Source organism: Lithobates pipiens, unplaced genomic scaffold, assembly GCF_037356315.1.
Source record: "Lithobates pipiens isolate NorthernLeopardFrog02 unplaced genomic scaffold, aLitPip1_a1.2 Scaffold_22, whole genome shotgun sequence".
In the NCBI taxonomy this organism is placed as follows: Eukaryota; Metazoa; Chordata; class Amphibia; order Anura; family Ranidae; genus Lithobates; species Lithobates pipiens.
Window position 1 is genome coordinate 185,779,523 of NW_027507784.1, and position 13,709 is coordinate 185,793,231.

At 43.5% G+C, this 13,709-nt stretch overlaps 1 protein-coding gene across 5 annotated transcripts in view; it reads left to right on the top strand.

Annotated features, from left to right (window-relative positions):
• HECW2 (HECT, C2 and WW domain containing E3 ubiquitin protein ligase 2) overlaps positions 1-13,709 on the top strand; it is a 365,375-nt gene that overhangs the window by 69,905 nt on the left and 281,761 nt on the right. For all 5 annotated transcript variants that reach the window (XR_013261865.1, XM_077448729.1, XM_077448731.1 and 2 more), the window contains exon 2: positions 11,128-11,212. The gene's annotated coding sequence lies outside the window, so the exon portion shown is untranslated. The remainder of the gene's footprint in view (positions 1-11,127; positions 11,213-13,709) is intronic.

Here is a 13,709-nt window from a genome sequence, read left to right on the forward strand (position 1 = left end):
AAAGTGTGAGAGCGCTGAAAGCTAAAAATTGGTCTGGTCACGAGGCAGGTTTAGGTGCCCAGTAGGCAAATGGTTAACTATGTTCCCTCCTTCTACTTATACAGCCTAAACCATTTAAAATTCATCAGTTTACTTGCCTTTCTTAAATTTTTTTTATTCCACTCCAGTCCGGTAATGTGATCCTGCAGCTCTTGCCCCCTGTGTCAGTTAGCAGCTGCTGCAGGGGATAGGAGGGAGCGCCAACGGCTGGGCAGTGTCGCGTCTCCTGGAATTCCCAGCCGTTGTCGAGTGCTACCTGTGTCAGAACTGTAGGATCACGTAACTGGAGAGAAGCAGATTAAAACAAGGTAAATACAGACATCTTTTTTTTATACAGGTTAGGCAGGATAGGTAGGAGGAGGGGGAGGGAACATTTTTAGGCACAGTTAAACTTGGGCTTTTCTTCCACTATAAGGGCCAGTTCACACCGTAGAAACGTAGTCCGGATGCGCTCCAGATGATTTCTTACATTGCGTGTTTTTGATGCGTTCCAGTGCGTTTTTGATGCAGTCCAGTGCTCCCCCCCCTCCTTTTTTTACTTTACCTTAAATAAGGACAAGTGTGTTGCAGTGTGTTTTTGGTGCATTTAGGTGCGTTCCGGTGCGTTTTACAGTGTTCCAGTACAGTCCAGTGCAGAAAAAATGCAGCATGTTCTACTTTTTTTCTGGAACTGAAATGCACTGGAACTGACCGCACTGGTGTGAACTATGCCATTGAAAACCATATAACCTACTTTTCATGCATTTTTGATGCAGAAAAAAACGCACTGGACTGCATGCGGTGTGAATTGTCCCTTAACCTAAATAAAAACATGGGTGTTCCAAGGCGTTTTTGGTGCGTTCCGGTGAGTTTTTTATGCTTTTTACAGCGTTTCAGTACAGTCCAGTGCAGGAAAAATGCAGCATGTTCTACTTTTTTTCTGGAACTGGAACACACTGGAACTGCAGGCATTTTGTATCACTTTAGGTTCCAGTGACAATGGTCACTAGGACAAATAGGTGAATCTCTCCAGTAGGGACAAAGCAAAAAAAAGCTGGAAAAGGGTTCTAACTCATTTCTACTTTATCCCCAATTAAAAGAAAATATTTTTACTATAATTCACCTTAAAGCGGAGTTCTGGGACCCCTGAAAAAAAACTAAAAGTCAGCAGCTACAAAAACTGTAGCTGCTGACTTTAAAAAAACAGCCACTCACCTGTCCTACAATCCAGTGTTTTCGCCCCAGTCAGTCTCACCTGCTGTCTTTGTTCCTTCTTCACTATGGGGACGAGTCCTTAAAGTGGAACTTCCCCTTTTGGGTGGAGCTCCGCTTTAAGCAGGGGATGAGCTTTGGCTTTATCATTGACTTTTATAATGTGTAATTCTTTCACCTGTTTTATTTTTATCATTTGTGATACTCCAGTAGTTAGTCTTAAAGAGTAGAACCATTATAAGTGAAAATAATACTAAATAATTACACATCTTTCACTGATGCACATTATCCGTGTTATTTTTTCAGTCCTGCATTGCAGCATTTAGTATTAGTGTAGATTTCCTACATTTCATCATTACTTCTCATTTTAAAGACGCACCCCTGGAACAAAGCTAAGCCCTTTTCAGCATCTATGGGATTCATTGACAGAAGTACTTCTCAGAAGTGGCTCGGATTTTAACTTTTCTTCAGAAGGGCGTTGAAAAGAATTTGGCCTTGAGTAGTGTCAAGGGCCAGGTGTCTGCCTTGGCTGTTTTCTTTCAACGAACCCTGGCTTTGCATTCCCTGGTGCATACCTTAATTTATGGAGTGCGACATGTGGTTCCACCGGTACGATCTCCCTTCCCCCCGTGGGACTTGAATCTCGTATTTTCGGTTCTACAGAAGCCTCCATTTGAGGATATTTGAGAAATTCCCCTGATCACGCTATCAAAGAAGGTGACCTTTTTGGCAGGATTTCAGAGTTGGCAGCGCTATCCTGTTGCACACCCTACCTGGTGATTCACAAGGACAAGGTGGTGCTTCGTCCTTGTCCTTTCTTTCCAAAGGTTGTCTCTGATTTCCATTTAAATGAAGACATTGTGTTGCCTTCTCTATGTCCCCGGCCACAACATCCGAAGGAATTGGCCAGGCACACCTTAGATGTGGTATGGGCAGTCAGGGTGTATTTGGCGGCCACTTTCTTTTCGAAGGTCAGACTCTGATCACAGACGGGCCAAAAAAGGGGCTATCTGCTTCCTCAGCGACCATCTCTAGATGGATCAGGCAGACGGTGACTCAGGCCTAGTTTATCAAAGGTCAGGTTCCTCCCTTCCCGGTGAAGGCGCACTCGACTCGGGCACTGAGTGCCTCCTGGGCCTTCTGTCATCAGACGGCAGTATCGCAAATTTGCAAGGTGGCCACCTGGTCGTCGGTGCACACTTTCACAAAATTTTACAAAGTGGATGTACTGGCATCCGCGGATGCTTCTTTTGGCCGCAAGGTTCTGCAGGCTTCGGTCTAGAGGGTTTTGTTTTTTTTTTGCTGGTCAGGTGGGCTTTTCACTGAGCTCCAGGTTGCCTGGGTTTTTTTTTTGTTTTTGTTGGCTGCCCCATCCCTCATGTTTGGAACTGCTTTGGGACATCCCTATGGTTCTGAATAAAGAAGGCTGTGTCTGTCAATGAATGAAAGAGAAAATAGGATTTTTGACTTACCGTAAAATCAGTTCATTGACAGACACAGCACCCACCCCTCTGGCGTTTTTAATACTTCTGATACTGCTGAAGGATTGTAGCAGAGAGGGGGGTGTGTATCACCCAGGACTGCCCATGGGCATAGCCAGGCCTTTGTCTGCCTAGTGTCCTACTCCTGTAGGGGGCGATATAACCCTATGGTTCTGAATAAAGTAGGCTGTGTCTGTCAATGAACTTAGAGAAACAGATTTTACAGTAAGTAAAAAATCCTATTTTATTATATTTATTTTTCCCCCCAAAAATTGCGTTTGTCTTTGTTTCCCCCTGATGTCCCCCTCTGATACTGAGTCGCTAACTATTCTATCATGGAACGTCAGGGGACTCAACTCCAAATACAAGCGCTCGCTGTTATTTCAATATCTAAAATTGCATAATCCCCACATAGTCCTGCTGCAGGAAACATTTAACTGGTAGTAAGGTTCTGGCTCTGAAAAAAACCTGGGTGCAAAGGGCGCTGCATGCGACCTACTCCTCGTACTCTCGAGGGATGTCGATACTGATCAGTAAGCGAGTGCCATGTCTGATCCATGAGGTTCACTTGGATCCCCAGGGGAAATTTGCTATGGTGGTGTTGAGCATCTATAATAAGAAATATGTTATTGTAAATGTGTACCTGCCTCCTCCGAGCCAGGTGCAGGTTTTGTACACTTTTTATATGAGAGGTTGGCTCCGCATTGCCCGGCGTGTGTCCTGTTTATGGGTGATTTTAAAGCCACACTGTCCTGGGACCTAGATAGACCCTCCCCACAAGCGACTTTCAATCCTGATCTTGGTTCGTGGGCCCTGGCACCTGACTATCAGGAGGTATGGAGATGGCTTCACCCCCAGGATAGAGCATACTCCTGTTTTTCCTCCACGTTCAAAACGTCCTCCCGCATTGATCTGGTATTTGCAAATGACCTCCTCCTGGCTAATGTCCAGGAGGCCAGCTACCTTCCCTCCGGTCTATCGGATTACCACCCCCTTAAATTGATTATCAGGACCACCAAAACAAGGAGTAAAGCCCTTTGGAGGCTACAGCCCCATTGGATCAATAACGTAACAGTTCACGACAGCGTTGCCCCCTCTTTGCAGGATTACTGGGTGTGCAATGTGGTGTCAGCCTCCCTGGAGATGACGTGGGATGCTTCCAAAGCCTACGGTAGGGGACAGTATATTTCTGCTGTGGCGGCAGTCAGAGCGGAACTTGGGGACAGGGTGTCTGAGTTGCAGCACAGGGTTGAGGAGGCTCTAGATCAGTACTCCGCCTCAACGACGGTCCCCAACTTTGAGCACCTTTTGTCGGCCAGGCGAGAACTGCATCTCCATGTCTCAAACACCACCAGGCTGGGGCTACAAGACAGCAGACAGAAATACTTTGAATATGGAGATAAGAATAGCAAACAACTAGCTATGCTGGCGCAGCATGACAGGTCTGTAACGGTTATTCCCGAAATACTTACGGAGGACAGGGCACTGGTTACCTCTCCGGAGGATATTTTAACTGCGTTCACTAGGTTTTATACCTCTCTATATGTCTCCTCACTACCTGACTGTTTTGACCCTGCACCAATGACCTCATTGTTAGATACGCTGGCATTGGGGTGGCTCTCTGATGCGGAGCGACAGCTCCTTGTTTCGGAGATCACACCAGAGGAGGTCACGATGGCCATCGGGTCCTTCCCGGCAGGGAGGTCCCCGGGGCCGGATGAGCTACCCATAGAGCATTATAGAGCCTACGTAGAACTCCTTGCCCCCAGGCTGGCTCAGATGTATCGCTCTTGTCTTCAGCAGGGCTCCCTGCCCCCTTCTATGAGAGAGGCCCATATTGTTCTCATTCCGAAGCCTAATAAGGACCCCAAACAGCGCGCCTCTTACAGGCTGATGGCTCTCCTCAATTGCGATTTAAAAATATTGACTAAAATACTGGCCTTTAAAATTAATAAAGTAATCAAATCTCTGATTGATTCTGATCAAACTGGCTTTATGCCAGGTAGGTCCACGGAATTCAATATTCGTAGACTGTTTTCCAACATTCATGCCCCCCCAACCAAGGCACTAGGACTATTGCCACCCTTGATATGGAAAAAGCATTTGATACGGTGGAATGGGTGTATCTGTGGGAGGTGTTTAGAAGAATGGGTTTCCCACTGCGGTTTATTGACTGGATACGCACATTGTACTCTGGTCCCCTGGCATGCATTAAACTGAATGGCTCCTTGTCTCCTTCGTTTCCCCCGCAGACGGGCACCAGGCAGGGCTGCCCTCTTTCCCCGGCCTTGTTTGCCCTAGCCATGGAACCTATTGCTGAGGCTCTCGGGAGTTCGGCTGAGGTCTGTAATCTTCGGGTGGGCTGGCTGGAGGAGAGAGTGGCTCTCTATGCAGATGACCTTCTGCTCTTTTTGAATGACCCTGGTGACTCTTTGCGGGGCGCGCTCGGAATCATGGATGCCTTCTCTGTCTTCACCGGGTTGAAGGTGAATTGGCATAAGTCTCAACAATTCCCGGTGGACGAAGGGGCCAAGACCTCTCCATCCTCTACCACGCTTCAGTGGGTGGATAGGTTTAACTACTTGGGTATTATTATCTCAAGAGAGAGCGAGGACTTTGTCCAGCTTAATCTTGAACCTGTTTTGGTAGGGATCAAGTCCAAATTGAAGGCATGGGGCAATCTTCCCCTCTCCCTTTATAGGCCGCATTAATCTTCTAAAAATTAAGATCCTTCCCAAGCTTACGTACATTTTTAGGAATTCCCCACAATGGCTGACTAAAACCTTCTTTAACTCTCTGAAACAGCTTTTCCTCTCCTTCATTTGGGGACCCAAGTCCCCTAGATTCAGATATACCACTCTTACCAGGCCTGTAGGTAATGGGGGGTTGGCTCTTCCTGATTGCCACAAATATTTTTTAGCTACTCAGCTTGTAACCGCCCACTGGTGGTTGCGGCCGGACCTGACCAATGCTGCAACGGTCCTGGAGGCAGCTATCGTGGGGTCTCTGGAGGCCTTGGGGGGGTTGATATTCAGGGGGCTAAAAACTCCTCACTGCCTCACCCCTTCTATGCGCACCACTATGGCGTGGAGGGCGGGGAAGGAGCTGAGGGCACCCCCGCCTAACTCCTGGTCTCCCCACACCCCCCTGTGGCTGAATCCTAGCCTCCCACAGTTTAGTACCATCCCGGACCCACAGGCCTGGGCCAAATGTAAAATCCTGACTCTCAAACATGTTATCACTAACGGGGAACTTACTCCCTTCCATATACTATGCACTAAATTTAATGTGCCAGCGTGGGCCCATTTTCGTTATCTTCAAATAGCACAGGCGTATCGATGTCAATTTTTAGGTCAGTTGGTCGTGCTAGAATACTAGTAAAAGACCTGGAGAAACCCATGTCTCAGATTTATGGGTCCCTGCTGGTCGCTGCCATCCCAGAGTTGTCCTTCCTCCGCAGGAAATGGGCGGAGGACATACCGGAGTTGGATGATGATGACTGGAGGGAGGTTTGGGATTTTCCATTCTCCCCTTCTCCCCTTTGGTGTCAGCCAGGGACAAATTAGTCCAATACAAAATTGTTCATAGGGCCCACTACACGCCTCACAGATTGCATCAGATGTCGCAGACGCATTCCTCGGCGTGCTGGCGGTGCTCCTATCGGCCAGGAGACTTCATTCACATCTTTTGGACTTGTCCAGCGATTGAGTGTTACTGGAAGGAGGTTCTCCTGGTGATAGTCAGGACTACTGAGATCAGTATCCCTTGTGACCCTAAATACTGTCTGCTGGGGCTAGTGGAGCAAATGTCGCTCCTCAGAGCTAGGAAGACACTTATATCCTTGTTGTTGTACTATGCACGAAAGGCCATCACCATGACCTGGAAGCAATCGTCCCCCCCCCCCCCCCCCCCCCCTCCATCAAATTCTGGAAAAGCCTGGTGAACGCTAGTTTGCCCCTCTATAAGGCCACCTACTGGAGCAGGGGTTGTCCAAAAAAATTCGAGAAGGTGTGGACCTGCTGGTTAGATGATAACACTACGGCAACTGATGTAGTGAAAAATCCATAGTTCTCTATTAAGGTCAGAGCGAGACGATAGGTTGACCCAAATGCTCCGATGATATTTTATCCTGTACGTATAACACTTAGCACAAATCCTCCTGCAATACCCTTTCCCCGCATTGGGGTGTAGCTAGTTAAGGTTGTATTGTTTTGACCTGCTCTGCTGCAGCCTGTTGCTGCATCAGGAACAGATTGTATGTTAAGAGAATATGTTCTTATGTGGCCTGTTGCCACCTTTGAAGGTTTACCCCCGCGTGGGAAATGTATGGCCCCTGCGTGGGCAATTTGTATACCACTGAAAACTCATTAAAAATGATTGTTTAAAAAAAAAAAAAAAAATGTATTCTCTAAAGCCTCTGCTTTAAAAAATATATATAATTTTTGGGGGTTCTAAGTAAATTTCTAGCAAAAAAACTGATTGTTACATGTAAACAAAAAGTGCCAGAAAAGGCCTGGTCTGGAAGCCATTAATAAAAACATTAAAATGGAAAAATACACAGATCTTTTCACCAAGTTATTTCTGACAGTAGAAGGAAACATTCTGATTGGAATATAAAAAATTGAAAGTAAAAGATTACTGATAAAAATGGCATCAAATAAATCTGCCACTCGCAGTTAAGGAAAATATTGAACAGAATGTTGATGATTTTTGTTACCTGCTGCAATTTGCATTTTTGTTTGTTTTATCATACTAACTCCTGAAAGCATAAATTAACTGAAAAATCATGGATATTCTGACATATTACCAATAACTATAAAAATGCACTCACAAATTCCAGTATATATTTTTTGCCTACGTATTTTAAATAATCATATACACTTTAATTTGTAAATCTTCTTAAGCTTACACTATACTTGCATGACTCTTTCCTCACATTGCTGCATTGATCTGTGCTTTGCATGTCTAGTAGTTGCAGTACGGTTAGGTGACGCCAGGAAAAATGTCTTATACATAACCATTTCATATCTGTACACATCATCAATGGCAGCCAGCAAAGTTTAAGGGCCCTTTCATTTTTTGAGAGGAAGAAAAATACATCTATCCCTTAAACTCTTCACATCGGTCAGTTGCTTTTTTTGGTGAATGTTTAGTATGTGTTTAAAACCGCACCAAAAACCCACCTTCCCACTGAAATGCATTGAAAACGCATCAAAATGCACCAAAACCACATTTTTTGGTGTTTTTTATTTTTAATCACATGTCCAAGCTTCATGCGCTAATGTGTTTTTAATGTGTTTTTTTCAATTGGAGCAGTGTGAAAGCAGCCTAAGAAAGTGAGCAGGCCAGATGGAAACTACAAAGAGAAGATCTGTCCCCTAAAAATTCTTACTTGTCAGCAAATAAATGTAAAATTTTCCTCCTCTCATGCATTAAAGCAGTATTATACCCAAAAGCAAACATTTTATTGTAGCTTGCTAAATCTTGCATGTAATGGCTGTATTTTCCCTTTTTTAGGCTTTTCTTTCTTCTATTTTCATCTGGTTATACAGCCAGCAAGTCTGTTGTTTTTCACAGCACAAGCTCTTCAGCAGAATGTATCAGTTTACATGGATGAGACAAACCACTTCCTGCCCGCATGCAGTCATATGACGTAGTGGGCTTGAAGTGGCAATATCTGGATGATGCCTATAGCTACAGGGGTCATCCAGATATCTTTTTTTTCAGCTGGCGATTCCCTGCAATGTTAAAGCCATCCTAGATGCTAATTTGCCACTGGATTGCTTTTACAGGCAGTTGAACAGTGGCGACTGGTGCTCAAAATGTTTTGGGGGACGCAAACAAACTGAAAAATACTGGATCCCCATCATATGCAGCCACTTGTGCCCATCATATGCAGCCACTTGTGCCCATCATATGCAGCCACTTGTGCCCATCATATGCAGCCACTTTTGCCCATCATATGCAGCCAATTGTGCCAATTAAATGCAGCTACTTGTGCTCATCATATGCAGCCACTTGTGCCCATCAAATGCAGACACTTGTGCCCATCATATGCAGCAATTTGTGCTTGGGGCTTGAAGCTGCTGGCACTTGCAACCCCCCCCCCCCCCTCGGGGGTCGCAGCTGGTACTTGCACACCCCCCTTTCAGGGCTCGCAGCTCTAGATCCCCCCCACCCCCATGGGAGGTACAGCACTTACCTGAAGACCTACATCCTCTGTGTCTCCGTCCACTCTCCTCCTCTCCTCCACACTCGGGCAGCAGCAGTGGTGGAGGTACCCGCTCCCCTCATGCTTCCTCCGCTTGCCAATTGGGAAACAGGTCTCACCGACCTGCCTCCTGATTGGCGGGGAGGCACTGTAGTGTGAAGATAACGAAAAGATACCTGTAAAATCCTTTTCTTTGAAGTATATCATGGGACACAGAGCCATAGTAGTCACTATATGGGTTATATAGGCCACCTTTAGGTGATTGACACTGGCACACCCTAAACAGGAAGTTCAACTCCCTATATAACCCCTCCCCCTACAGGGAGTACCTCAGTTTTATACCCACAGAGAAAGAGAAATACACATCTCTCTACACCATACCGGCAGAGCGTTGGGATATGGACAGGTCTAGAGCGTAAACTCTATCACTCACCATGTGACATACCTCCCAACTAGCTGGTCCTTTCATGTTGGTCTACTGCACTATACAGATTGTTCTCCTTTTTTGCAAGGCTCTAATGAAGAGGGAAATTCCCCCGAAACGCGTCAGTCCACTTTGAGTATTTGCCCTTGCATGGGCATGTCTAATTTTTAAACTTTTAAATGTGTATATTTTGTAACCCAGCTTTTATGAAAATTTAGGAACTTTTTATGGTTTTATATATGCATTTGTTTACTTTCCACTTGAATAAATTGTATTGTCTTGATCCTAGCGGTTGATAACGCACCTTCCTCCTCATTCTTTTTTTTTTTTTTTCCCCACTCAACATATTTTTTTTTAAGTTCAATCTTATTTTATTGAAGAAAAGTATGTAATAAACCTATAATTAAGTAATAAACAAACAGAAACGAGCAGTGTTGCATGTAAAGTATCTTATGATCGTACGGTACATAGAATTTGTCAAACTCAATGGATATGGTTAAACAAATAGGCATATAAGGCGTGATAACATCTTGCAGAACACAATAGAACTTATTTCCTTTGTGGCAAGACTAGGGATTGTAGTTTGAATATTCATATAGCAAGAACAGAGAAGGAAAAGAAAAAGGGGATAAGATAATAAGGTAAATTTTATATATATATATATATATATATATATATATATATATATATATATATATATATATGTATATGTATATGTATATGTATATTTTTTTTTTTTTTTTAGTAGAGACCCTAGAGAATAAAATGGTGGTATTTTTTATTTCACACTGTATTTGCACAGCAGTCGTTCAAATGCAATTTTTTTAGAAAAAAATTACGCTTTTTAATGAATTAAAAAAATAACTAACCAGTAAAGTTAGCTCAATTTTTTTGTATAATATGGAAGATTTTACGCTGTGAGGATTGTGATCTTTTTATGCTAAGTAAAAAAATTGTGATTATCATTTTGGCCAGAATCGTGCAGCTCTAGTATGAATATAGGATATCATTTGTTGCCTCTGAAGCCATTGTGTAATACATTTTTTTTTTTTTTAAAGCACCTCTCATGCATGCTCGCATACTGAAGGGAACGCATATATAAGTAACATAAAATTATAGCAATAATTCTAGCCCTAGACCTCCTCTGTAACTCTAAACTGATGTAAAAACCTGTAAAAAAATTTGAAGCATCGCTCATGGAGATTTTAAAGTACCAGTAGTTTGGTGCCATTCACCAAGTGTGCCCAATTTTAAAGCATGACGTGTTAGGCATCTATTTAACATTATCTTTTATACTTTACAAATAATTGGGTTATATAGTATATATCTCTTGTGGTTGAACTGGATGGACTTGTGTCTTTTTTCAACCTGACTAACTATGTAACTATATTGTGTTTTTTTTTGCATTAAAACGTATTAATGCATTTCCCCAAAATATTGCTGCACAAATACTGTGTGACATAAATTGCAATCGCCACCATTTTATTCCCTAGGGTCTCTGCTAAAAAAAAAAAAAACATAATGTTTGGAGGGGGAAGGGTTGTAAATACTTTTTCTAGCTAAAAAAATACAGATTTTTACATGTAGGAGAGAAATGGCAGAATTGGCCTGGTGTTAAAGTGGCTGCGGGGGGAGATGGTGGTGAAGAACTTTGGCTTCAATTTGTTAGTGGTCTTAAATCTGCTAATACATTTAATACTACCCTCCCTCCAGACTGATAATGCTGCCTCCTTCTGTGCCTCCTATTCTCATTCCTTCACTGTTGTGTCTCACTAATACAGGTGTGGTACTGACCAGATCACCAGGGGAAAACAGAGGGAAAGAAAAAGAAAAGTAAACGAATGCAGCCACCACATCCAATGATTGGTAAGCTGCAATATATAACATTTTTTGTTTAGGGTTTAATACCACTTTAAAATAGTAAGATAAGAAAAAATGTGCCATGATTTCCTTTCAGTATTAAATTACCTTTTTAGGCTTTTTAGCGCCAGTGGGAGACCTGAGAAGAGGAGAAATAACAAACATGTCATACTTACCTGCTCTGTGCAGTGGTTTTGTACTGAGCAGCCCGGATCCTCCCCTTTTCAGGTCCCTCGCTGGCGCTCTTGGCCCCTCGCTCCTTTTGAGTGCCCCCAGAACAAGCAGCTTGCAATGGGGCCACCCAAGCAGGCTCGTTACAGAGCCGCGGCTCTGTGTGTCTATTCACAACGCCATGCCTCATCTCCAATGGCTCCCCCTGCTGTCTCAGCCAATGAGGGAGAGTCCCTGGAGAGCTGAGGCTCTTGTGCAGATAGCTGGATCGAGATGGGGTTCAGGTAAGTATTAGGGGGCCGCTGCACACAGAAGTTTTTTATAGAATGAATTTAGGTTAAAAAAAACCTTGAGCCTTTAGAACCACTTAAAGCTGGGTATACACTAGTAGAATTTTCCTTTCTGAAATTTTTCATTTTAGGAACAATCCCTTCTTTTTTTTCCAATCACTAGTGGGGTCAGATTGATGTTTGTTTTAAGCAAATGCTTACTTTTCAGATGCTTATCTCATTGCCCTACCGTCTCCATCCTACAGATGGCAGGACGTACTAAGTACAAAGCAACAGGTTGGCTTGTATTTCCCCTCTCCAACAGCACATAAATACCTCCTTTTTTGTTCTACAGCTTCACTTCTTAGCTGCAAAGAGCAAAGAAATCGCTCAGTATTTCTCCAAAACCTTGGTGCTTGGAGGATGGCTCAGCCCTTTCACAAGGGGACAGGGAGAATGATTACCACTCTGTAAGCTCAGACTATAGAAGTTAGAGAAAATCAGAGGTTTGCTTTAAAGTATGACTAAAGATTTTAGATTCTGTATTGCAAGGGGTTAGAACCACTGTCCACTTATTTTAATTGCCATCTGTATCCCTGTCAGGGAAACTTACCCTCTCTAATTGTCACAATCCCCAATATCACTGAGAATGAAAATTAGGGTAAAATATTGGTTTGCCACCAGGTCGGGAATAGAATGGACATCTTCCAATGGGGACATATGTTCATGTGAAAACTCCCTCATATTGGAAAGGTAACTTCCTGTTGAGTATATAGGACAGTAAGTAAGGAGAAATCTCCCTAATGAGACACAGATTGTAAAAATACTGACCGCACTTGTGACCCTTCTCTACCCTATCCAAAATTTGGGCTTTAGGTATACTTTAGCATAATCACCATATAAACAAACAGTTTAACCAGTTCCCATCATTGTACTATAGGCCAGGCAGGACTTTCCAGGTGGACGTCATATGATGTCCTCCCGGTCTTGCTGCTCGTGTGCACCCCAGGGCTGTGCAGTGCGGTGACCAGTGGTGAGATGTGTCCCATCAGGCACAGCGCATCACCAATCAGGGTAAAGAGCTAATGACTGCAGCTCTTTACCACGTGATCACTGTGTCCAATCACAGCCGATCGCAAGTGTAAACAAAGACTGTTAACCCGTTGTTTCCGGCTTCTTCGCCTCACAACCCTGATCCTGTGTGAGGAAGAGATATTCCGGAACAGTGAGTTACCGTTTTGACCCATTCTTTACTGTTTACCACAGTACCCTGTTTGGAATAAAGTGTACCTGTCACGGTTGCCATCAGTGCAGCCTATCAGTCTACTCGTCACAGCAGCCATAAGTGCAGATTATCAGTGTGCCTGTCACAGCTGCCATCAGTGCAGATTATCAGTGTATGTAACAGTATAAATGTTGGTCTAAATTTATGAAGAAAAGTTACTTATTTGCAAAATGTTATAATAGAAACTAAGAAACATTTTTATTTATTTAATTTTTTTTTACTTTTGGTCTTTTTTTACTTATACCGCAAAATAAAAACTCCAGGGGTTAATAAATACCAACAAAAGAAATCTGTTTAAAAAATAAAAATAAAAAAAATAAAAAGTAAAATGTTGTTTGGGTACAGGGTTGCATGACTGAGTAATTAATATTAAAAGTGTGAGAGCGCTGAAAATTGGCCTGGGGTAAAAGTGCCTGGTAAAAAAGTGGTTAAAGACATCTGTTAAAATGTACGTTATAATACTGGCCGCTAACGTAAAATTCTACAGCAAAGAAGCAGCAGCTTACAGTGACCAGCAGCTGGGGTCATGTGAAAAAAGCAAAGTCAGCATGAAGTAGAAATGCAATACTGGAGGGGGCGTGGCCTGGACATGGCAGAGTGAAGCAGGTTCTTTACTGAGATCCCGGTCCTTGCCTCCCTTACTTGGCATCTCCGTGACTGAAAACCGGTATGCTACCTGCTAAGAAACATAGAACGAGAGCAACGACCCGGAGGGCCCCTGTCGTAAAAAATTCGGGCGAGATTCACCGTTTTTTTCAGCAATTACAGAGCCCCTCCT